The 27,569-nt window shown below is 39.1% G+C and overlaps 1 long non-coding RNA gene across 2 annotated transcripts in view; it reads right to left on the reverse strand.

Moving 5' to 3' along the window:
* Positions 1–3,769: 3,769 nt before the first annotated feature.
* LOC150032285 (uncharacterized) overlaps positions 3,770–27,569 on the reverse strand; it is a 30,190-nt gene continuing 6,390 nt past the window's right edge. The window contains exon 5 of one of the 2 annotated variants that reach the window (XR_016525037.1): positions 3,770–5,417. This is a non-coding gene — a long non-coding RNA (uncharacterized LOC150032285). Of the gene's footprint in view, positions 5,418–18,129; positions 19,079–27,569 lie in introns of those variants that run through there. The other variant, XR_016525034.1, reaches the window with a different exon arrangement.

Raw genomic sequence — 27,569 nt, forward strand, 5'->3', positions numbered from 1 at the left:
GATGTAACTATAGGGACAAAACAATAATTTTAGCCTAGTTGTACTTACGAGCAATTGTTGAAGGGTCATCAAACTGCTAACTGGTTATATCCAATGGACACAGAAATATATATGTAGTGCGAAGAGTGCAGCTGTTGGTCTTTAGTGGAGTGTCCGACAGTTAATGGATATTGAATAATATAATTAAATAAGTTTAATTAATTATTCAGGTATCATTGGAGCTTCAAACAACAGGTCCGTGAGGTCCCCTCTGTTGCTCAACAGAGATTAAATGGGAATCAATTTTGGATTAATTTGAATTGTTCAAATTAATTGAGGGAATTAATTATATGTGATATAATTAATTTAATTTAGTTATATATGATATAGTTACTATAATGTATTTGATACATAATATGTGATATAACCAATTTAATTTAATTATACATGATATAGTTATTATAATGTATTTGATACATTATAATATAAAGTTTATTTGAGAGGAAATAAATATTTGAATATGATTCAAATACTAATTATGTGATTTGGATTCATATAATTAAATTTAATATAAATGAGATTTATATTAAATATCGTGCATTAATGACGGAATAAAAACCATAGGTAATATTGTATTTGATACAATATTAAACTATAGGTTATATGTTAAATTTGATATAACATATAATTTAATATATATTATATGATAAAGTGGTTATCATATAAATATATATTAATGTTTTATTAAAATAATTTTTTTGTAGTTTTAGAAATTTTTTTAACTCCCTCCCCCTTTTTCTCTCTATAAAGTACATGAGTGGGAGGCGTAGGTGGTTGGTTTTTTAATCTTCTTCTCCATTTGAGTTTTACAGAGAACAATCTCTACAAGAAATTCCTTTAAGAAAAGTTCTCAAGCTCTCACTCTCCTTCCTCTAAAATCAAACTCTATCCCTCTCTTCTAAAATATCACGCAACTCCTTGGATTCTCATACTAGAGAATACAGAGGAAGCTTTCAAGGTGGTGGCCAAATTAAGGTTTCAAGTTTGTGATCTTTTCGAGAGGAGGAATTACATGAAGAAAATTGCTCTTCAGGGGTTAGTATTTCTTTTTCTCTTTTCTCAATTTCATGTTTAGCATGTTGTAAATTAAATTAAATGCATAATTATGCTTTTATTTTATTTCTGCAAAATTTATGTTTTATAAAATTGGGACTTAGGCCAATCCCCACTTCTGCTGCCACCCTTCACCAATTCACTTTAGGCATAGGCTTAAGTAAGGGTAACAGACGCAAGCAAAGGTAGAAGCATCTGAGTAAGCAGAGGTACAAAAGGCATCAAGGGCAAGGAGGCAAGAAAGTACACCCACCAAAATGAGAGTCAACAGAGAACTATTACATCTCAATTAATGAGATATAGTATATATCTATAGAGATATCTTTCGTGTATTTTCTCCTGTAACTATACTGGAGGGTTAATTCTATTGACAGTCGGATATACCAGGTTAGACAACAAAGGAAAAATTCCAAAGGATAATCTCTACAACAAGAGTAACAAAACGAAATTATGGTTAATACAAATTGGCTAACTATCAGATATCTTGAGCTAGAGAGAAAGAAACGATCAGATGGGGATAATCAAGAACTACTGGCATTTTGGACTTAGTTTTACAACAAGTCTCCTTTATCTACTTGGTTCAGACAACGACTGCCCCTGTCCTGGTGGAAGTTTGACGTTTGGATCCGTAGGAGTATCAAGTGGTTTGCAGTCAAGCATCCTTCTTTCTTCAAGTATGTCAAGAGCATACTTTCGCTGAGAAAGACACACACCGTGCAATGATTGATCTACTTCAATGCCAAGGAAATACTTGCTTGGTCTGGAAATGTTGGAACAAATGATGTTTCCAGTGAATTATACCATCAGAATCATCTCCTATAATGACTATATCATCACCATAGACCATCAAGTAATCGTCCAGATTCATGACGATAGAACGTAGAGTGATCGACCTCACTCCTTTTCATGCAAAAATAAAAAAGAAATAAGCAAAGTTCCATCGTTGAGTGAGAAATGGGAAATTCATGGAAGGTGACAATCCTAACTGCATAACAGTGCACCCACAATCATTAACATTGTTTTCTAATCGGAAGACCGAGAGCTAACTATCGCGACTTTGGGCTATCAAAAAAAGGAATCCATAACCCAACCCATGAAACTACACTAGTGCCCATAATGGTTATCGACACATTAGAGAAAAAAAATCAGAAAGCAGAGGGGGTGAAACAAAGAAGTGCGATATGTTCGGATTCCGAGACTAGCATATCGTAACCCTTCCCAGTCTGAGTAAAGATAATTTATTTTCACCGATCCAACACTTATACTACAAACATAGCAAAGTGGTAAGTTCGAGGTCGAATCCACAAGGAGACTGTTGAATTAACTTAGACCAATTTATGAATTCCAAAATAAGAAGGGTTTTCTACGGTTCTTGATTTTGTTTATAAAATAAATTAAAAACCAAACATGGAAAAATAAATAAGAGTTATCACATAAAAGGGTAGACTCAAATTGTGGGGAAAATCTTTGGATTAGTTTGTATGTTTTTTGTTTTCTATAATTCAATACTAGTTAATTTCTCCAATTATGTGAACCCCTCAACCTATTATAAATATAAATGATAACTAACTTACCATAATATATTTATGACGTATGGTTTTAATATTTCATCTCATGTAACATATAAACCATAGCTCTTTTTCTATTCCATGGCATTTAATGTAAATCTCATTACATTAACTCTCCACTTGATGTATCTTATACATCATATCGATCATATCATATATAATCGGATTACCTCTTGTCAATTTAAAAATTTCAAATCAACACCAAGAACTAATCCTCAACTTGAATTCATTGAGCTACGAAGGGGACCTTATGGACCTGTAGCTCGAAGTTCCAATGGTACGTGAATAACTGACTAAACTCTTTAGTCACGGGATCCACCATCCGTTAACTGTCAGGCACTCTACTAAAAACCGACAGCTGAACTCTCCTTACTACAGATATACTATATATTCATCTTAACCAATCAACAGTGCGACAACCCTTTATAGATCGCTCGTAAGTATAGCTCGGCCAATAACCATCATGCCCCTATAGTTACATCTAACTCCTTAAGTACCGCTGATCCTTCTAATGAACATAAGTCATAGTCCTACTATTACTGAGTCCTCTCTTCGAAAGAGAAGTTGTGGCCACTATTTTCAAGCCCCGAAATCAGCCCTTAAGGGAGCAATCTACCTACTTATCCCTACTTCAGGGATGGAGTGAATTCCATCTTGTATATTGAGTTCTCAGCTCCCAAATCAGACAAGTCCCCAAAAAGGTAGGCATGTTGAGTGGGCAATCTGGCCACTCTCACCCATACTAATCAAAGGACCATTCTCAAAGGTAAGAGTTCCCAAAACACTCAAGATTGAGGTCGTGTCACCTATGGTCGTTTAGGTGAGATGTAAGTCTCCAGTATCAACAGTGTTATATAGAGAGTCTAGTCATCTCGTGGTCCAGTCTTATACAAACTCTTTGTATAGAACACCCCCGCTCGCATGTTTTCACATGAATGGTCAGAATCTACCATCTGTAGTAATTTACAACACGTGTAAACCTCTATAAAGGGGGCCGTATCCGTAGTGTCATCAGGATCAGGTATCCCACCTTAATCCTTATACTACAGATCTATTTAGGTTATCACTTAAGGCATGATCCACTTGTATATCTCATATACATACTTAAGTTTACATAAGATAATCATGGAGCTTTATTTATTGAATATGAATAAAAGCCAGAATGAAATAAAAATTATTTTCTTCATAAACAATGTTTATAATTACAAATAATGAGACTCTAGGAGAATTAGGACACCAATCCCAATAGTTTTCTGCTCCCTTCCTATCCTTGATGGTCAAATTGAATTCGTGAAGGAAGAGCATCCAATGCACAAGTCGAGGCTTTGACTCCTTCTTGGTCATCAGGTACCTGAGAGCAAAGTGATCAGTAAAAATAGTAACAGGAAAACCAAGAATGTAAGAATGAAATTTATCTAAAGCAAAGACGATAGCCAGAAATTATTTGTCGATCATGGTGTAATTAATTTGGGTAGGATTCAAGATCCTTGATGCAAAACTTATGACGTAACTCTTCTTATTGACCCTTTGTCTTAGTACTGCTCTCACTGCTAGATTGCTACCATCGCACATGATCTCGAACGGTACGTCCCATCTTGGAGGTTGAAAAATCAGGCTGGCGGTCAACTTCTCCTTTAAAGTGTCAAAGGCCTCTTGACACTTCTTGTCAAAATCAAATAGAACATCCTTCTGAAGCAATGTTGATAGTGGTAGTGCCAGCTTCGAAAAATCCTTAATAAAAAAAACTGTAGAAACCTGCACTACCAAGAAAAGAACAAATCACCCTAACAGATGTATGATAGGGGAGGTTAGAAATAACATTTATCTTAGCTTTGTCTACGTCAATTTCCCTTTCAGAAACTAGATGTCCTAAAACAATCCTATGAGAAGACATAAAATGAAAATTTTCATAATTCAAAACAAGGTTAGCTTCAATGCATCATCTTAATACTAAGCTAAGATTATGCAATCCATCCTCAAAAGATTCTGTAAACGATAAAATCATCCATAAACAACTCTATGCACTTTTCTATAAAATCAGAAAATATATTCATCATACCCCTTTGGAACGTACCTGAGGCATTGCAAAGCCCAAATGGCATCCTCCTAAAGGCATACGTACCGTAAGTGCAAATTAAGGTGGTCTTTTCTTAGTCTTCTTGGGAAATGGGGATTTGATAGAATCTAGAGAATCCATCAAGAAAACAAAAAAAATTGTTTTCTGACGAGGCATTCCACCATTTCATTCAGGAAAGGTATAGGGAAGTGATCTTTCCTTGTTACCTCGTTGAGCTTTCAGAAATCGATACACATTCTCCACCCATTTTGTACATGCATTGGCACCATCTCACCCTTATCATTCTCCAAAATTTTTATGTCGGTCTTTTTGGGGACAACATGGATAGGACTTACCCATTTGCTGTCAGGAACTAGGTAAATGATTCCGGCTTCATTGAGCTTGATAATTTCTTTAAGAACGACATCTTTCAAGTTGGGGTTGAGCCTTCTGCAGGGTTAGACTGTGGGCTTGGCTCCTTCCTCTAGAGTGATCCTATGCATGCCAAAAGAAAGGCTTACTCCCTTGAGATCATCTAGGGTCCACCCAATAGCCTCCTTGTAAGTTTTCAGAGTTTCAACTAAGGATTCCTTTTGGGCAGGCATCAACTCCTTGGAGATTATGACTGGAAGGGTGTTCCTTTCTCTCATGTATACATGTTTCAGATGTCTAGGGAGAGCCTTCAGCTCAATCCCTTGTACCTACAAATCAAGAATATCAAAGTCAGAAAAAGGTTCTTCTAATTTGCTAACATTAACAATAGGAAGAGATAAATCATGTGAATCATGTGAATCTAGATCAATGTAGGGAGCAACCACATGTTAGAATTATTATCATCATCATGCAATACAATTTCATCTATAACATCATGTGCCTCAATCAAACACAAGGACGGGTATTCCCAGGGAATTTCATGGCATCATATATGTTAAAAGAAACAACTTCCCTATCAAATTCTACAGATAGACAACCCTTATCTACATCAAATTTTGTCTTAGTAGTTTTCATGAAGGGTCTACCTAACAGAATTGTAGAAGGTGAAGGCATAGAAATTTCATCTATTTTTAATATATAAAAATCAACAGGGAAAATCAATTCCTTAACTTGCAACAGTACATCCTCAAAAATCCCTAAGGGTTGGATATAAGATCTATCAACTAGTTGGATGCATATAGCAGTAAATCATTCAATTTCAAATCCTCATAAACATGATAGGGTATGACATTAACAGAGGCTCCTAGATTTAATATGGCATGACAGATGACTCTATTACCAATAATGTAGGGCAGAGTGAACATACCTAGGTCTCGGCATTTTTCAAGAATATTATGTTTTAGGAGAGCCGATACATTCTTACTTACCACTACCTTTTCTCTATCCTTACATGTCCTCTTTTTGGTGCACAGTTTTAAGGAATTTAACATACCTGGGCATCTGCTGGATTGCATTCAAGAGAGGAATGTTTATCTGACCTTTTTTAACATCTCGATCAACTTCTCGTCCCTATGTTATTGTTTTGATCTTGCTATCCTACTAGGAAACGAAGCTTTAGGAATATAAGGTTCAACAGAAAGTGATGGAAGAGTACCTACCTTGGGAGTAGATGGTTGTGCTTCATATTTACCCTCATTGTTCTCAGCTTCTTTGTTGGGCTTACGAGGTGGAGATAGGTTTTCTGGCGGAAGCTTCTTACCACTTCTCAGCGTGATGGCACTAATGTTGGCATGGTCTAGTTGTGCAGGTGATAATTGGTAGAAATACAAGTTATTAAAGCTTAAATTATTAAAACAATGGAAGAAAGCAATGGTGAATAGGCAATATTACGATTGATTGCACCAAACTAAAAGAAAAATCGCGATCGCTAACTCTCATCACATAAAAGTAGTTAAACTGAGTTATTATGCAAGAACAATGCGATAGCACACTTTGAGTTAGCGATCCAAGAGTTCTTCAAAGATGGTCGCGTGATGACCTTACATAAGTAAAACAATGAGAGAATGCGATGGTAAATTAGGCAATATCATGTCCGAAAGCACTAAACTGAAAGGAATTGTGATCGCGAGCGCTCATCGCATAAAAGCAGTTAATTTATCTATTTTGTGCAGGTACAATGTGATGGCGCATATGAAATTACGATCCAAAGGCATAAGACGACAGCGCGCTTGAAGTTTCGATCACAAGTCATGCGATCGTAAGAAGTTTCTTAAAAAGGTGGCCGCATAAAGATCTCGCATCAAGGCGACAACATAATAAATAGTGATGGGACGTAAAGCTGATAACAGTCGATTCTGAATTTAGTTGACAAGCCGTTAAAAGTCACACTGTAGCAAGTACATTGAACTTTCCGGGACTTTTAAACAGCACAACAAAGTAGGGTAATTAATGCCATCCATCATTGCAATCATTTGTAAGAAAAGTTGCTTCACCTTGAAATCTATAAATACCGAAGGCCACTAGAAAGAAAAAAGTTAGTTAGTTAGTCCATTCCCGCACATACTTATACATATACATAGAGGATGTAGAAAGCAAGGAGACAAGGAAGCCGAGAGAAATCGATCTCTGAATATCGAGAGACTACCGGAAGGCAATACAAAAGAGAGAGGGCCAACCCTTGCGAGAGCAAGAATCCACAACTAGAACAAAGTTGAAGTGATAAAGAGCAGTGTAAAAGGCCACGGGAAGCAAGACATTGCTTATCGGGCTTGTTATCTCTCAAATCCATTTGTTATTTTGTATTCAGTACTTTATTTGCATAAAATGGAAACTTCATTTCAATCTATGTTCAATCTCTCCATACCATGCATGAGTAGCTAAATTTCTGAATCGGTTGAGAAGCACTTAGCGAGCATGACTTAAGATTTACATTTTATACGATCATCTTGTCTTATGTATGCATCATTCACCTTGGGACGTACTTGAGAAGCACTTAGCGAGCATGACTTAAGATTTAAAGATAAAATCTAGGCTTGAGAAGGTCAGATTAGAATCTAAGCTTGAGAGAGTCAGATTAGATCGCATAAGCGAGAGTAGAAACTTAGACATAAGTTCTATATGCTATTTACACATCGCATGTGCCCTAGAAATAGGATTGGTGGTATGCGGTCGCCTTGTCTTATATGTGCATCATTCATCATTTGAGCATACTTGAAAGAGTAGTCTAAAGATAGAATCTAGGCTTGAGAGAGCCGGATTAGATCACATAAGCAAGAATAGAAACTAAGAAATAAGTTCTATTGACATTTTCGCATATGCATCGCATGCGTCTTAAAAATAGAAGTTATGACATTCTGCATTGATAGATGTAGTACTGATATTTGTGTGTAGCATGATCCCATAACTTGTGCACAATATTAAGAAATGTTAGCTAAACCCCTTGTCAACCCCTTCATCGCATACTTATCATAACTCTACACTTTCATCACTCTACATTCCACTCCGTTGCATAGGAAAAATCTCAATCAAAATACTATCCACTTCATTTATTTACCACCGTAATAGAATCGAAGAGTCTATCGCATATCTCCTTAGTAGTCCCTGTGTTCGACCTTGGACTTACCAGGAAACCTAAGAAGGCTTATACTTGGGCCTTGTTAGGAAAACTTGCATGATCACCGCATAACACACATTACTGCAAACTCACACCATAACACACCATAATTCTACGCATCACAATTGCTTAAGATTGAAGAACTACCCTAGTATGCAGATATTGTCAACTTCTTGGTCTGCAAACAATTCCCTGAAAACTACACATCCATCAAAAGAAAAGGCTCATACATGAATGCAAATTTTACTACTGGGACGATCCAAATCTCTACAAAAGGGGACCAAACCAGATAGAGTTTGTGTTTCAAAAACTACATTCCATCGAATATTGTTTCAATGTCATGAATCACCCTATGGAGGGAATTTCAGCGGACAACGCATGACAGCGAAAGTTTTGCAATGTGGGTATTACTGGCCCACTCTGTTTGAAGATGCATGAGAATACTCCATGAAATGCGATAAGTGCCAATGCACTGGAAGCATTTCAGAAAAAAATGCGATGCCAATGAATATCATTTTGGAGGTGGAGCTATTCGACATCTGGGGAATAGATTTCATGAGACCATTTCCATCGTCAAATGGTCATAAATACATCCTATTGGCTGTCAACGATGTTTCCAAATGGGTTGAAGTTGTTTCATACATTGCAAACGATGCGGTAACAGTCTCTAAGTTCTTGCAGAAAAACATCTTCACTCGTTTTGGCACCCCACGTGCCATAATAAGTGACGAAGGGACCCATTTTGTGAATCGCATTGTTAGTAAATAGTTGATCAAATATAATGTCCACCATAAGATCGCCACCGTGTATCACCTCCAAACAAACGGACAAGCAGAGGTTTCTAACAGAGAAATAAAGACAATCTTAGAGAAGGTGGTGAACCCATCGCGGAAAGACTGGGCCATGAAACTAGATGATGCCTTATGGGCATATCAGACTGCTTATAAGACACCCATAGGCATGTCACCATATGCATTGGTGTTTGGAAAGGCTTGTCATCTACCGTTGGAACTGGAATATAAGGCATTGGGGGTAGTAAGAAACTTAACTTCAATCTTAAGGTTGCAGGATAAGAGAGAAAACTTCAACTACTAGAGCTGGACGAGTGGAGATTACAAGCATATAAAAATTCCAAAATTTACAAAGAACGCACCAAGCGATGGCATGATAAGTGTCCTTGCGAGAAAAACCTCAAGGCAGGTCAAAGGGTATTGTTGTTCAACTCTAGGCTGCGTCTCTTTCCTGGAAAATTGAAGTCGCGTTGGTCCAGGCCTTTCATGATCAAGGAAGTATTACCATATAGATCGGTGGAATTGACCAACGAAGATGGGACCAACGCATTTAAAGTGAATGGATAAAGAGTAAAGTTGTATCGTGAAGGGAATTTCCAACGCGAGAAAACCTCCACTAACTTGGGTAAGCCAGAATAAAGAAGAATTACTCAGTCCCTGCAATGATAAGCGACATACATTCATCAGGGATGAAGTATATCCTTTTGTGTATCCTTTTTGTTTTTCTCTCAAGAATCTATTTTACTTTCTATATAATTACTATTTTTTATGATTGTCAACTTTTCTTCGTATTATCTTTCAAAAGCTCAATCGATCGCGTGTTTTAAGCCCATCGCATCACTCTGTCGCACTCCTTTATTGCGATCATAATTATGCGGGCAAAAATTAAATTTGGGAGTTATGTCCTGATGGGTGGAAAAATGGAAAATAAATATGCGTTCATCTTATGATATGCGTTCGTTCTCCATGCGTCAATAGTCATGCGTTGGACTAAGAAATATGAAATATGCATTTAAGAATATATGCGATGACCATGCGTTCCCGTCACAAGTTTTCTTGCTTTCTCCCCAAGTATAACGAGATCGCAAGTTTCTCGGGATGATCCGAGATCAAACTCAGGGACTTGTAATTAAATGTTGCGACATAATGTGTTTGCGGCGAAGAATAAAAGAATAATGAAGTTAGGGGACTATGTGCTACTCCTACTCCCAACTAAACAGGTTAAGCAATGGAAGTATGACTATGAGAGTTGGTAGAGACTCGACAACTATTAACGCGTAATAAGATGCATGGAAAAATAGATAAAATGGTGAAGGGGATGACTTCACCACATCATTAAGCTTGATCGCAAGGGTAACCCTAGCCAGCGCAAGTTATGCGATCATGCTATACACAAATATATACGCATGTGATGCATATGCGATAATGTCGATAGAACTTATGTCTAAGTCTCTATTCTTGCTTATGCGATCTAACACACATAAAACAAGGTGACCGCATACCACCATATCCTATCTCTAGGGTGCATGCGATGTGTAAATAGCAAATAGAACTTATTCCTAAGTTTCTACTCTTTTTTATGCGATCCAATCTGACTCTCTCAAGCCTAGATTTGGTCTTTAGACTACTCTCTCAAGTATGTCCAAATAATGAATGATGCACTCATAAGACAAGATAATCACATAAAACAGGGTTGATATAAGATTATTCCTATCTTTAGGAACACTGCTTACTTTGCTCAGTGAGTTCCACTACTTATCCTCTCGGGAAGTTAGTCGCCACTGATCAACTCATAGATAAGCATTGCTACAGCCTCACACTAAGAAAAGAGGATTTACTCACTATACTCGTGCAACGCACACCTCTCGGTGGTTTGCTACATGCTTCATATGTATATACCGCTTGATTAAGTAAACGATACTCTAGCAATCTTACTTAGTCGTTGCAATGAAATTAAAGGATGATAAAGAAGAAGTTAATGAAGATGAAGTCGAAGGAAATAAAGAGATGCATCGATTACAAAATATATTTATGTCTTAAGCCCAGAATGTAATACAATACAGAGATAGAAGAGAGATGGAGGGCTAGATGTAGGCAATGTCTTGCTTCCATCAGATGTGTGTCAAGGCTACCGGTGGTGCCATGGATGGACGGTGGACTAGTCTCTCTCGAGATCTATCTCTGACAAAGCTCCAATCCTCACTCAGAATGGTTGAAGAAATGAAGAACTCTCAAAGAATGTCTTCTCACGCTCTCATCTGTGATCACAAGGATCTGTCTTAAGGCAGAAACTTGGATGATTTGAAGTTGGGCTCTAAGGCTCTATTTATAGAGCTCAATCGCTAACAGCATTAATGAACCTACTCTAAATCTTTGCTATAAACGGTGTGGTAGGTGAAATATCAACATCATCTTTTTTATACTCCCAAGGTATGCATTCATGCTTGGTTTCCAAAGTACCATCGCATTCCACCACCCTTGCGTTCATCCTTCTATCATGGTTATTATCCTGTAGTTGCCACCTCTATGCGATGGACGCATGCGGTTAATAGCTGCAACATCCATGCGATGAACGTACGTGATCACCCTTGTGATGGTCTGGGATTCACCGCATGCGATCGGTTTCTGCGATAGCTACAAAAGATAGACATTTTGACGCAGAATAACGCATGATATTGGGTTAGCCGAGATTTTCAATGCTGATCGATGCAAGCTCACTTTTCACATGAATTCTTAGTATAATCACCGCATATCCTACTTGTTAGCCCTCATAAATCTAAATAAAAGGCTACAATAACTTGTATTTCTACCAGTTATCATGTCCCTCATTGCCTCATCGTATTTCAATTCTTGTACTTCTCAGTTTCAATTTAATATTGTTGAATTCTACTATCGCATTCTTTCTCGTTTGGCTCAATTCTGAATTTTTTATTACTTTATTTGGTCGTCGTATTCATCCTTTGCCCATTACGAATTCAATGATGAAATATATGTCTTTGTTCTTATCGCATGAACTAATGTCAGATTAATTTCAGGACATTTGATTCACAAAGAATTTCTAAAATTTAGTTGGTCTGACAGTTTTACTTCAAAACTATTTTTACAAAACTCTGAGTCCATCACATGAATTATTTCGTTCTCAGAAATGAGGACATTGTTGCATTTTAAATTTGGGGGGGGGGGGGGGGGGGGGGGGGGGGGAGGGGGGTGTTATTTTCAGCCTTGATAGAGTTTCAATTTGGATATATATAACAATAATAATAATAATATATAACGTTGAGGTCAGATCTTGCTCCTATTTGGATGTCCACATGACACCCGTGGGGGCAAGCCAAAACGAAGGTGGGAATCGTGATCAACGTAGAAGCTAAGTGATCGCAACTCCGCTGCCAAATAAAATGATGGGCATGAGTTTTGATTGAAAAGAGCGTCTCGCTCGTAGTTGGATGTCTGCATGACATCCGTGGGGGCAAGCCAAAACGAAGGCTGGGCAATCGAATCAGTGCAAGATCACAAAAATAATATCTAAATAATGCAAAGGCCAAAACCTCTTAAACACCCCGGTTAGATAAAATTTGAAATAAATCATGCGATGTCCTGGGAAATGAGTAAAGATTTTTTTGAAGATTAAGCTCGCGGTCCCTAAAGGTTAGAAATATTTGAGGAAGAGATTAGGATAGAAATTAATAATGACAACGGTTCAACGGTTTGAATAAGTCATAATGAGATGCCTAGGCAAGGTAAAGGCGATTGAAATTCTGAGAAATCTTTAGTTTATGCTTGAGGGCAAGCATTGTTTTAAATTTGGAGGTGTGATAACTGATAGAAATACAAGTTATTAAAGCTCAAATTATTAAAAGAATGGGAGAAAGCGATGGTGAATAGGCAATATTACGATTGATTGTGCCAAACTAAAAGAAAAATTGCGGTCGCTAACTTTCATCGCATAAAAGCAGTTAAACTGAGTTATTGTGCAGAAACAATGCGATAACACGTTTTGAGTTGGTGATCCAAGAGTTCTTCAAAGATAATCACGTGATGACCTTACATAAAGGTGGTGGCCTAATGTAATAAAACGTGATAGGATGTAAAGCCGATAACGGTCAAATCAGAAATTCAGTTGACGGCCGTTGAAGACCATATCGTTGCAAATCCATTGAACTTCCGGTGACCATCAGACAGCGCAACAAGGTATGGAAATTAATGCTGCCCATCCACGCAATCATTAGTGAGAAGAACTGTTTTGTCTGGAAGTCTATAAATACCCAATGCTACCAAACCAAGAGGATATCCAAGCGAGGAGAAGGGAATTCTTGAGAAGAAATTAATTGTCGGAGAGCTCGAGAGACTGCCGAAAACAACACGAAGGAGAGACACCAAACCCTTGCGAGAGCAAGAGTTTACAACTTGGGAAAGAATTGAAGTGATAAGAGTAGTGTAAACGCCAGAGGAAGCAAGACATTACTACCTGGCTTGATACTTACACCATTTATTGTTTTGTACTTAAACACTTTATTTGCAAGAATGGAAACTTCATTTCAATTTATGTTCATTCTCTTCACACCATACATTAGTAGCTAAATTTGTGATTGGGTTGAGAAGTACTTAGTTAACATGACTTAAGCTATGCACTTTATGTGATCATCTTTTCTTATGTATGATTCATTCATCATTTGGAGTATTTGAGAGAGTAGTCTAAAGACAGAATCTAGACTTGAGAGAGTCAAATTAGATCACATAAGCAAGAGTAGAGACTTAGAAATAAGTTCTATCTACTGCATTCCATACACATTGCATGCATCCTAGAAATAAGAAATATGTCATTATGCATTGAGAAATGTAGTGATTAATATTTGTGTATAGCATGATCGCATGACTTGTACAATATCTTAGAAATGCTAGCAAAACCTCTTCTCAACCCCTTTATCGTATATTTATTACAACACCACCCTTTCATTGTTGTGCATTTAATTCCATCGCATTAGAAAATCAAAGTTAAATCACCATCTACTTCTTAATCACCATCACAATAGGATCAAAGAGTCTGTCGCATATCTATTTAGTAATCCCTACGTTCAACTCTGGACTTACCAGGACCCTAAGAAGGCTTATACTTGGGCTTTGTTAGGAAAACTTGCAGGATCATCGCATCCCCACATCCTTTCATCGCATGATAAATCAACGCATCAGCAGGCCCTAAACCCTTGTTTTCTATTCGACTCACTACAGCAGCTAATTGTGTGACTTGAGTCCCTAGATTAGCCATGCTCACCTTGGTTTCTTGCTGATAGGCCTTTGTGTCATGTGATAGCTGGAGAAAGTCTTTTTGCAGCTGTTGAATTTCTTGTTGAAATTTAAGGGAATTATCAGCCAACGATTTAACAATGTCTTCTAAAGACATACATGAGGAAGATGACGATAGTTGATTGGAATGATTAGAATTGTCATGCCCTTATCCTTGGCCTCGACCTCTCCATTTGAGATTAAGGTGATCACGCCACCCTAGACTGTATACAGGGCCATGTGGGTTGTACTTCCTCTAGTAACCCCCAACTGCATTGACTTGTGTTTGAGGACATGCTTCAGAGGCGTGTCCTAGTATTTCGTAGGCTCCAATGGCCTTGACTTAAGAACCTTCTCCTTAGGCTAACTGCATCACAAAAGAAGTTTAGTTAGAAAGTTGAGCTTTTAATTATTTAACCTCAAAATTACCAATTAAATCAGATTCAGTGGCCCTGGTGCCAAAATTCAGGTTATTCTCAACCATGCGTGATATTAATTCTTGGGCCTCCTTGGGCGTCTTGTCAACAAGAGCGCCTCCAACTACTGAATCAATTGAGTTCCTGTCATTGGTAAGCAAACCACTATAGAAATATTGAATCAATAATTGGTCAGAAATCTGGTGATGGGGGAAACTAGCACATAATCATTTATAACGTTCCCAATACTTAGATAAAGACTCACCCACAAACTGTTTAATGCCATAAATATCTTTTCTTATGGAATAGGCTTTAGAAGCCAGAAATTTTTTTTTCAAGAAATTTCTTTTTGAGTTCATGGCAAGTAGTGATTGACCCTGGAGACAAGTAGTACAACCAATCCTTGGCATCATTCTATAGTGAAAAAGGAAACGACCTAAGGTTTAGTTGCTCTTCTATGACTTTGTGGGGTCTCATATTTACACAAACCATATGGAAGTCCTTGACGTGTTTGTCGGGGTTCTCCTCTGCATGCCCTCTGAAGGTTTGGCAGCAAATCAATTAGCCTCGGTCTGAGTTTGAATGGCACTGTGGTAAGTGGAAATACGATGCACAAGGGCTGCAGGTCTATGTCAGGCTCTGCTAGCTCCCTTAGGGTTTTCTCTCGAACTGCCTCTCCCATTGTTGTGTTGACAACAACTTCTGAATGTTCTTCTTCTAGAATTTCTTCTTTCTGTCTTCTTCGATTCTCCTCTCTTCCTGATCAATATCTACAAGGAAAACAAAATCTTCACGCCCAGAGGAGCGGGTCATAAACCAAAGGGAACTTAAACACTTTTTTGGGATCCAAAAATTTTCCTAGGTTAACTGTCAAGCCTCCCTGGCAACGACGCCAATTTTGTTCAGACTCTGAGAGTAGTGTATCGTAATTGCTCCCACCTCGAGCAAAGAGCATTTATTTTCACCGATCCAAGACTTATACTAAAAACGTAACAAAGTGGTGAGATCGGGGTCGAATCCACCACGGTCGTCTACAAGAACAGTAGCGCAAGAACAAAGGAAATGGGGATGATACCACCACTCGAAGCCCTCAGTATTCTCAGAGTGAGAATCCAAAGGGTGGACTTTGATGGAATTGGTAGAGGGGAGGAGGAAAAGCAATCGTGTACTACGAACAAGCAAGTGGGAGAAAAGGGAGACTATCGTATAGTTAGGTGCTTGGTCGTTTAGGTCGGGGTACACGATCGTGTAGTAATTGCTAAGCGATCATCTATCAAAAGGTAAGCAATCGTTTAGTTACGCTCGGCGCGCTAAGCGATCCTCTAGTAAAGGTAAGCAATCGTTTAAGAAATCGCGGGCAATCGTTTAGGAAACGCGGGTGTGCAATCGTTTAATAGGCGGGCACTATCGTATAGGCTCTCAACACTAAGCGATATAAGACTTTCACACCATGAACAATTTTTTGTGTCTTTTGCGTATTTCTTGTAAAATGAAAACTATTTTCATTTTATTCTTCAGTTACTAGAACTGAATTAAACTTCCCACTATTGCATGAATTCGGAGAAAACATCAGCCAATTATCTCATAACTGTCCAATTAATAAAATAATAAGTATAATCATATTATATTCATAACCTATGTTTGATATATAATATTCATAACCTATAGTTTGATATCACATATCAACTATAGTGTTTTCTCCTCTACTTGATATAAATCATATTTATATCCAATTTCCTCCAAAATAATGTATCTCATACATTTAGTCAATCATATCATATATAATTGAACAATTTAATTATATCATACATAATCGAACTCCCTCTTGTCAATTTGAACATTTCAAACTGACCCAAAAACCGATTCTTAACTTTTATCTAAGCTAAAAAGGGGACCTTATGGACCTATGGCTCGAAGCTCCAATGGTATGTGAATAGCTGACTAAACTCTTCAGCCACAAGATCCACCATCTGTTAACTGCTAGGCATTCCACTAAAGACCGACAACTGAACTCTTTTTACCACAGATATATTTATGTGTCCATCAGATATAACCAATCATGAGTACAATAACCCTTCACAAATGCTCATAAGTAAGACTGGGCCAATTTACTGTTTTGCTCCTGTAATTACATCTCACTCCTTAAGTACCATTGATCCCTCTAATGAACAATACAACATAGTCCAACTATGTGTGAACACCTCTCGGGCCATGAGAAGGTGTGTGGTGCCACATCGTTCAAGCCCTGAAATCAACTCTTAAGGGAGTTATCTATCTTCTTGCCCCTACTTTTGGGAAGGAGTGAATTTCATCTTGTGTAGTTGAGTTCCTAACTCCCAAATCATACAAATCCCTGAAGTGGTAGGTTTGAGTCGGCGGTCTGGTCACTCGCACTCATGCAAATCAAAGGACCACCCTCAATAGCAAGAGTTCCCAGCTCACTCAGGATTAAGGTCATATTACCTATGGTCATCCTAGTGAAGTGAAGTCTCTGTCATGAACTGTGTTATATAACGAGACATTAACACTTCGTGGTCAGGTCTTATACAAACTCTTTGTAGAGAACGCCCCCGCTTGCATGTCTCCTACATGAATGATCAGGATCAGACCATATGTGACAAGTCACAATACTTGTAACTATTCCACAAAGTGGGCCGCATCCGTAGCATTACCAGGATAAGGTTTCTCTGTTATAATCATATACTACAGACCATTTTAGTTATCACTTAAGACATGGTCCATTTATATGTCACCAAATACATGCTTAAGTTACATAAAGATAACCAGGGATTTTAGTTTATTGGTTTATGGTAAAGCAAATAAAACATTCAGATGAGCAAAATCAAGAAGTGAAGTAAATACATATATTATACATCACAAGTGTTCGTATAAACTGTTTACAAACTACAGGACACGAGACTTTAGGGCATCAACCCGAACAGAATAAAATTGAGGGAAAATATTGGGATTAATTTGTACTTTTTTTTTTTTTTTTTTTTTTTTTGCTACCATTAGATACTAGTTAATTTCTCCAATTATGTGAACCACTCAACCTATTAAAAATTCTAATAGCCTAATTAGCCAATTTTGATAAAAATCATAATCAACACTAGTTCAATTTAAAACTTTTCCTTCTTAGTGACATACATGTTAAAACTGAAAAGCATTAAGAAAGGGTTCGATTGTTGAGACATACTACAAGCTAGATAGCCACATCTTATAACGTGATTTATTTGGGAAGGCTTATACTAGGGCATACATGAATTTGGCCAGAAACAGTCTAGACCCTAAACATGTGATGCTAATACGTGCAACTTAATCAATTAATTATGCACAAGCTAGAACGATTTTGCATACAAGAAATTCAATAAATTAATTTGTTAGAAAAATTCATTGAAATTCTATTATTAACAAATCAAATCCACCCAAAGGGTCAACAACAATTGAATAAATTAAAAGACAAACTTCAAGAATTAAGACATACAAACTATCCCAAGAAAATTGCCTAGCCTTTAAAAGGCATATTGGTATTACAATGATCAAAGGAAAGAGTCAATGTTGACTATGGCGATGATTGATTGACAATTTGGCTTCATTGGCTCCTAAAACTAAACTAAATTCTAAAAAATTCACTCTATTCGAAAGTATTTTCGCTATAGGAATGCAATAGAAGGCTGCTTGTTTTTCTGCTTGTCAAAGGCTGAACACCAACGCATTATTTATAAGTTGCACGCAGCGTCGCGACGCTGGAAAATCACGTTGTAATGCTTTGGCACACATTGGAAAGTGTTAGGCAGGCGTTGCAATGATGCGTCGAACCCTTGCTTGCGTCGCGCGTTGAACAATTTTCTAGCAATCATCATAGCGTTGCAACGCTTGGAAGGCGTATTGCAACATTGAGTGTTCTATCTTACAGCGTTGAAACTCGAGCATTGAGATGCATTGCAACGCTGGCAATGACTCAACTTCGGAGTGTCGGGACACTTGGGGTAGCGTTGCAGCGCTGCCCTACACTTGATGCTACTACCCTCCAGCGTCGAATGAGCATTGGACTAAGGCTTGTGAAGAGCGTTGCAACGTTGAGTGTTCTGCCAGAAACTCGCTACTCGTTGCTTGTTTACTCGGTGCTCAATGCTTGTTTACTTGGTAGAATTTTACTCGATAATACTCGACAACCCTTTACACGATAGTACTTGATGATACTTGATGGCAATTTGGTAATTTCAATTCCTTTAAAGCTCAGATGCATAAATAAACTCCAAATTGCTTCAAATTAACCATGTTCGGCTTTAAATCGCCAATTCTAAATCATGATTGCTCGGTACCTACAAAATGGAGAAATAAACATGTAAAATCTGATAATGAGCCCGAATTATGCTAGGAATAATAGCTCTTTTTTAGAGCTAACATGGTATAAATAATAAATACAACTCGTGAGGCAGTCTTTTATGTAAATGAAAAGTAGATTGACGAAAAAGCAAAATCAGGCTAAAAAAAAAAGATTCCAAAAATTACAACATTTCCACAAGTTGTTATTCTATCGAGTTCTTTTGATCCTAGAAAATGCTATAGAAAATGAGCCCGTTCTATAGGAATCATGCTATGTACTGCTTTTAACCCTGTTTGCATAGGCTCATGCACTAATTTACGTTCAATAATCTCAGGGGCTTTCACTTGATCGAATCAGATGGCCCTTCAAACTCAAATTCTAATCAACAAGTTGAAGGTATGGCTGAGTGCATAAAGGCATTGGTTTGCTAAATCCACATACAAGAAGATTGTATCATGGGTTCTCATCCTATTTCCTCTGGCACGAAAGTGGAACATGCAAAATTACGTGAGAGAAAGAACCTCTCGGCGGAATCCCCCCGAGTCGAGGACTGAATAGCACACTTTGATTCTTTAACAAGTTTGGGAACATTGTGAGAATAGGGAAGGGTGGCATTCACTTTCCGAAAATGGCAGAAATCTATTACAGTGTCACAGAGAACATTATGTCTCACGATCTTGAAATATCTTCGGAGATGGATACTAAACCCCTCCACAAAGGGGTGGAGGAGAGAAAGGCAAACCCTAATCTCCTAAAATCCTTCATTAGGGAGTCTGTCACTTTCTTTCATAATAGAGCCGAGAATAACGGCTGGCATAGTTGTCTCTCGCATGCAAGGAGATGTTGTTGCTAGATGTCACAGTTCTTGGGCACATTGTGCACAAAACACGAAATAAAGTGAACGATACTCTCTTTCAACACGCGAAAATATCCATTCTAAAGCTCAATGCATTTGACCGATGGATAAGAGAACGGAGAAAGCCTAAAAAGCACTTGGGTGCTCTATATACTATGTAGACTCCATCAAATACATATCGATTTCTTTCTGATGGATCAAAAATAGATAGAAATAGGAGATTTCTTCTTATTATTGATAGATCCCCCCTCTTAAGACATTTCGACTCAGTGTTCTGTAATCTTTTTCCTGCTCTAGAAGTAGAAGTAGGACAAAAAAAGGGATTTGGATTATTGACCCAATGAGAAACCACTAGCATCATCCTCGTTGGGGATCGCGCATAGGGAAAATGCTAATGCGACGAAGAAATCGATCACTAGTAACAAAATGAACATAAGATATCGAGAGGGCTATCACAATCAGGTGCGAATTACCTCTTATTTGTAAAGTATCCCTCTTCCTATTTATGGGGTTGAGGCGACAAATGGCTTGATGAACCGTTTCGTTCGCCATACTCTGGCCTCATTCACTTACTTATCGTAGAGGCTTTCAATATACAGTGCCCCACAACTATTCATAATATAGCTACTCTTCAGATTTCTGTTGAAGTCTATCATACGAAGGTACTCAAATTGGATCAATGATTGATTTCTAGGTTTCATCGTAAACCCAGTTCAAACTATACTCAAAGGTAGGGCATTTCCTATTTTTATAGGAACTTTTCTACCAGAAATAATGGTATCTCTAATTATATCCCCTTCGGTATGTAAAATATATATTTTCTCACTATCCCCATTAGGCGTTGATAACTTGTAGAAATACAAGTTATTTATACTGCTTTATTTAGATATTGCGACCATAAGAAAGGAACGTTGCGTCAAGTATAGAGAAATTAGCTAAGAAATGCAAGAATTATAAATTGTCGTCAATACACTCACTGACACCATTGCGATGGTAGAAAAGAATATTTCAAATCTGTTTTGCAGGAAATCAAGTCACCTCATGCGTTCATGGCTCAAGAGAAAAAGACCAACGCATCTACGTCGCATTGCGCCAATCATTCAGGAATGAATAGACGATCAACGCAATGACGGCGCATGCGACAATCGATCAAGAGCTTTGCGATCAATGCAACTTCAACCGCATGCGGTAATAAAAAACAACACCGCATGCGGGCAAACGATCGAAGATGCAAAAGAGCAATGAAATTGCGGAGGATCAAGACACGTGCACAGCTGACCATTGTGCATTTCTGACAGGATTGATCGCGTAATAAAAGGAATATCCATTCCACCATTTCTGAAATTTCCATAACAATAAAGTGGGGTCCACAAGTCAGAGAGTCAAAGCTGATCCTATAAATAGCCTCTGAAATTCTGTGAGAAAATATACTTGATACGGGCATATTTTGGTATTTGTATATTGAGAGAGAGATTGGTCTGAGTGCTGATCAGAGAAGATCCGAGAAGATTTAAGAGACAAGGCCGAGAGGTGAGTCTCAGGTAAAATCCTTTCAATCCCCGCCATGAAGCTCTGTACCAAGGTCACCTCTACCAGACAAGCAAGCCTGAGAGGGAAGCTCCTCCTTCCATTCACTCCATTCGCCAGCAAGCAAATCCACCGTCCAGATCTGTGTCAAGACGTTGGCACTCTTCTGTATTTGTTTCTATCTCTTATCATCAATTGTATTCATCTTCTTAATCTATATCATTTATACCATGTATCGATGCTAAATATTAATATTGAATGTCATGATCATTTTCATCTCCATCTTTCTGTCTATTTCCGTTCCTCCATTAATCGTTTTCTCCATGATGTTTTCTTAATCCCTTGGTAATTAGAATGAATTAAACAAGTAAATTAATCTGTGCCAAAGAAAGAAAGATGTTTAGCTAAAGCATGATAGGCGGCATATTCATCTGTGAGAGCAGAAGTGAAGATGTCATTCTGCCTGTCAAGAAAAGGTTAGAAAAATGCGTTAACTAAAGCGAGAAGTACTTCCAGAGATGGAAACAACTTTGCGTTCATTACGTTCATCCCTGTTTCACCACAGAGATGTGGAAACATGGCCGATCACCGAGAGGTGTACGCCAAAGGAAAGCAGAATCATATTTATATCTTTAATGCAATTAATGAACTTGCGATGTTTATATTAATTATCCTTTCAATCTCTATTTCATACATAAAGACTTGCCACTGCATAACATGAACCTTTGTATAATCTTCGCAGTCAGTCCCAATCTCAGTATCATGTATCAATATCATGTATTTTGTATAATAATAGCTTAGGTTTACTTTTATGCACTTTTATTGTATTACTGCAACTTTACTTTACCACATATTTTACTTTACCGCAATGTTTAAATACCTGTATAAACCAATCTTTTATTAATTGAAAAACCCCCGATCGCATATATCACAAACGTAATGCATTAACTACGCAATCCCTGTGTTTGACCTCGGTTCACTCCGAGAAACTTGCGGTGAAATTATACTTGGTTTCAACGCAAGGAAACTTGTGACAACGCAGAGCATACTACAAGCATTCCATTAATAATGCATACATCTAGAAGTAATATTGCATCATTTTATGTTAAACTTACGTTATAATCAACCATGCATTGTGTGACATAAGATAAAAAATTATGTTATCAAGTTTATGGCGTCGTTGTCGAGGATTGGTAACGGTTATTGTTGAGTATATTTGTGATATTTTGCAGGACAGATCTCTTTGTACTGGTTGTTCAACACGGAGAGCAGTCTGACAGTTTATGAGAACTGGGACTAAACAAGAATTCGAAGCTGACCTAAAGATCGAGCGTACATTTCGCGCTAGGGCACGCCAGAACCGAGCAAGGCGAAAGAAAGCAGCTAATATGGCAGATAATAATGACAATGCGGCTCCCGCAGGAAATCAAGGGGCAGTACAGCCAGCGCAAGATCCAGTTTTTCTTGCTGCTGACCGCAACATTCCCATGAGGAACTACGCGGCGCCCAATCTGTACGAATTTTTTGCCTGGGATTTCAAGGCCGATGGTCAAGGAGAATGCGAGATTCGAGATCAAGCCGGTCATGCTCCAAATAATCCAGAACGTAGGGCAATTTGGGGGTCTGCAACGTGAAGACCCACATGCCCACCTGACCAGCTTTGTCGAGATGTGCGGCAACTTCTCAATACCTAGCGTTACCCCTGAGGGTATCATATTATATCTCCTCCCTTACACCTTGAGGGATGAAGCCAAGAGGTGGGCTTACTCACTGGAGCCAAATGAGATTACTTCATGGGATCAGCTGGTTGAGCGGTTCATGAAGAAGTTTTTCCCTCCAGCTGTCAACACAAGGTGACGGAAGGATGTGCTGAACTTCGAACAAATGGACAATGAGACCCTAAGCATCGCCTGGGTGCGATTTAGGAGACTGGTGAAGAACTAGCCACATATCGGGATACCTGATTGCATCCTGATGGAGACATTCTATAATGGCCTGAACAGATCAACGCAGACTGTTGCTGATGACTCCCTGGTAGGAGGTTTTATGGATAAGACGTATACTGAGACCAAGGTCATCCTTGACTGCATCTCGCGAAACATAGATGATTGGGTCAATGATGGATACGGAGGAAGTGGTTCTGCAGGAAGAAGAAATGAAAATGCCATTGTCCTTGCAGAGACAATGAACACACTAGCCGCTTAGATGGCCGCAGTAACCTCAATCCTCCAATCGATGGCAATCAATCAAGGAGCCATCTCCCAACAAATAGTGCAACCCACTGCGTCGACTCAAATGGCCGCATATAGTTGCGTTGATTGTGGAGGGCCCCATGCGACAGATATGTGCCCATCGAACGTCCAGTAAGTATGCGCCATCCAGAACAACCCCTTCAGCAACACATATAATCCTGGTTGGAGGAACCATCCTAACTTCGGTTGGGGAGGGAATCCTAACCAAGGAGGGCCAAGCAATAATCAGGGTGGAAATTCAGGGAATCGGGGAAACCCTCCTCTTTTTCACCACAATTCTAATCACGGTCAACAAAGGCAATCGCACAACCAACAATCCTCATCTTCAAACACTTCTGGAAGCTCTTGGAGGACCTGCTCAAGTAGTACATGGATAAAAATGATGCGGTGATGCAGGCGCAGACTTAAATTAGAAATTTGGAGATTCAAGTGGGGCAGCTGGCTTCTGAACTTAAAAATAGAGCACCTGGAACGTTGCCCAACAACTCTAAAGCTCCTGGATCTCATAGAAAAGAGCAATGTCCCTGAAGACATTGGGCAGGCAAGCTGGACCGCCTGTAGAGATGTGGATTGCGCTAATCAAAGAACACTGTCTTCTGGTCCATATCTCAAAACTATGTTTAAATGCTTTCTAAATTCCTGTCTTTATTGTTTTTGAACCTTGTCATTTATTGCTTCTTTAAATCTGCTTTTATGACTTTATGAATTTATTCTTCAATTAACTCTCTTGCATTTATTTTTGTGCTTTCTATAATTCCTTTAACTTTTCTGTATTTAATGCATTATTCTTTAACTTGGTGAATGATTGTTGAATAAGAAGAAAATTATTGCCGCAATGTCTTTATGGCTTGCGTTGATCTAAAAAAAAAAGTATGTAAAAATAAAAACAAATATGAATAATAATAAAACAATCAACATCCGGTATGCATTGCGTTAATGGGTGCATCTTGTACAACAAGATACACTTTGCGTTCAAACAACTCAAATGCATTGCGTTGAGGGGTGTGTTGCACTCGTATGTGTTCTTTGCCCGTCCTTAGCAAAAATGCACTATGTTGAGGTAGTGATGCGCTGGTAGAAATATCGTGCGCCCGATCCTCCATAAATGCATTTCGTTAAGGGGTTTGTTGCGGGAATATATGCGTTGTTGCCCGTCCTCTGCAAAGATGCATTTGTGTTGATGAATTCATTGCGTTAATTCTTTACCTTGAGCCCATTCAAATAAAACTCCAAAGAAAATTATTTTTGCAAACTGAGAAGTCTAATCGCTTCAACTTCCTAGGACATGATGAATTTGCAGCTAAAAGGACGTACGACTTTGCAACTTCATAAATGTGAGAAGTGTGAACGACATGCTTTTTGAGTAGCTTGAGGCCTGCCACCGCAGAATCCGCGTTGGGCCCATCAAGGCCCAACCTATAAAAGCGAGTTTCTGTGTCTTAGGCCATTTACTTGCTTCATTTCGCAAAAAGAAACCCTAGCTTTTGCATACCGAGCTTTCTTCTTCCCAGAACCTTACCGATTTTCCAGCTTCCTTTCACTCAAGAATCCATGGCAGACCAAACTTCCCAGCCTTCCGCTTCACCTTCAACACCTTCATCAGCCCAACTTTCCATGCGAGGGGCAGCATTTCTTGCTGCTAGTCGCCGTCTCACTGCCCAACCACATACCGTTCCTCGAATCGTCAGAAGACCCCGGCAAAACCCTCTAGTAGCCAGGCCAGTCCTATTCAAAAGGGGGCAAAGTTCTGAAAGCACCCCATTCCTAACACCAGCACTTTCCACCCAAAGTGAGAAGAAGAGGCAAGATGACAAGGAGGTGTTTGGAGCATTCTGAGTAACCTGGAGAAAAGAGGAGGATTACCCGAGGTTGGGGTTGTGAACCAACCATTGCTTACGGAGGAGGTGACGGTGGAGGAGACGGAGGAAGTGGTGGAAGATGAGACAAGGAGAAGCACTCTGGCCATAATGGATCCTAAAGAAACTACGTAAGTAGAATCCTATGACAGACCCATCAGAGTCGCGTTGGAGGAAGTCACGGCAGAGAAGCAACCAGAGGTGGTTGAGGAGATCAAGAAGAAAAAGAAGAGCAAAGGAAAGAAAGTTGGAGAAGGTGAGTCATCCCATCATCGCAAAACAGAGAAGAAAATCAAAGAGAAGAAGGATGAAGAAGATGAGGAGGCTAGAGAGAAGAAGAAGCAAGAAAAGAGTGAGAGAAAAGAATGCAGGTGTGAAGAAAAGCACCTGATGAAGGAAGAAGAAAAGAAAAAGAGGGCTGCAAGCCCAGAGCTGGACGTTGAATCCACCTCCGTAAGGGAGGACAAGGGGGAATCAGTGCAACTTCGAGAAATAACGCAACCTGAAATAACTTAAACGATTGCAACTGAAGAAGGAGAAGAAGGAGATGTTACCCCCTTGATGCGCACCGCAAGGCTCAACTATTGGCCCTCCAATTTTGATTGACGCATTAGAAGAGCAGGAGAGAAGAAGAAAAGAGGAGGAAGAGAAGAAGGAAAAAATGGCGCGGGCACAACTCATCATCGCAGAGGGTAGTCAAAAAGGAAGACTATAAAATGAGGAGGTGCGCCACAATAATGAAATTTCGAGAATCAAGGAGATAAGAAGGCTGGAAGAGGAACAGCGCCTTTTGCTGGCCTCCGAGTAGTTTGAGAGAGAGTTTGAAACAGAAGAGAGGGAAGAGGCAGAAGAAGAGAAGAAAAAGAAGGCAGAAAAAGAGGAAAAGCAGAAGGAAGAGAAGGAGAAGAAGTGTTAAGCAAACATGCAACGCTTAAGAAAGAAGAAAGAAAAAGAACTTGCGAAACGGGAAAAGGAGGAACAACGCAAGGCACGAGAAAAGAAACAAAGGCAGCAATCTCGCCTTGCGTTGGCCAAAGGAAAGGGCAAAGCAGTCGTAGAAAGTAGCAAGCCCGTGTTGGCAAAGGTGCGTCCATCAAGAAAGAAGGAGAACGATGACTTGTTGATGGAGATGGGTTTTTTCCCTGTGCCAACACCACTACCAGACTTCATTACGAGTGTGATCGTAGAACATGGATGGGACACATTTTGCCAGTGCCCAGCCATTGTTATTCCAGAGGTACTGAGGGACTTCTACCACGGACGGCTACATGGCACCAAGGATGTGGTGACCATAAAAGGGTAAATGGTGTCTTTCAGCGTAAAGGACATCAATGAACTATACCAGATGAAGGATAACCCGGATGCACCAGGCAACAAAATCATTGATGATCCCACTGAAAAGTAGATGGAAGATGCGCTGCGAGTATTAACGCAATCGGGCACTAAGTGGACGATTTCTTTAAAAGGCATCAAGACTCTGGCATCCAAGACTCTGCTTCCTAAGGCACGGCTTTGGGTTTATTTGGTCAAACAGCGGCTGATCCCAACTTCCCATGACGATAATTTCGAGGGATCGAGTTATGGCCGCATATTGCATTACGCGCGGCATTCCAATCGATGTAGGCCAGTTGATCGCATGACAAATTCGGGGTTTTGTGGGGCACATAAGAAGGCAGTACTTCTTTCCATGGACGGTTTCAAGTTTATGCCTATCACTAGGTGTGGGCATTGATGAAGAGCCAATGGCAGAGGTTCACGACCTAATAAAAGTCAAGATTTTGAGGTTCTCCTCAAAGATTCGCCACACTGCCCTGAGCTCCCTTTAAAAAGGCCCAACATAGATTTGAATGCGCCGCAAGAGCCCAAGCTGAAGAAACAGTGCAGAGACGATAAGGGAAAAGGAAAAATCCAAGAAGAAACAACACAAGATTCAGAACCTTTGGACCCTTTACCCTTAATAATTCACCCTCCAAGCTCTCCCGCACAACCTTTTTC

The sequence above is a fragment of the Benincasa hispida genome, chromosome 12, assembly GCF_027475165.1.
Source record: "Benincasa hispida cultivar pf3 chromosome 12, pf3_genome.v1.1, whole genome shotgun sequence".
In the NCBI taxonomy this organism is placed as follows: Eukaryota; Viridiplantae; Streptophyta; class Magnoliopsida; order Cucurbitales; family Cucurbitaceae; genus Benincasa; species Benincasa hispida.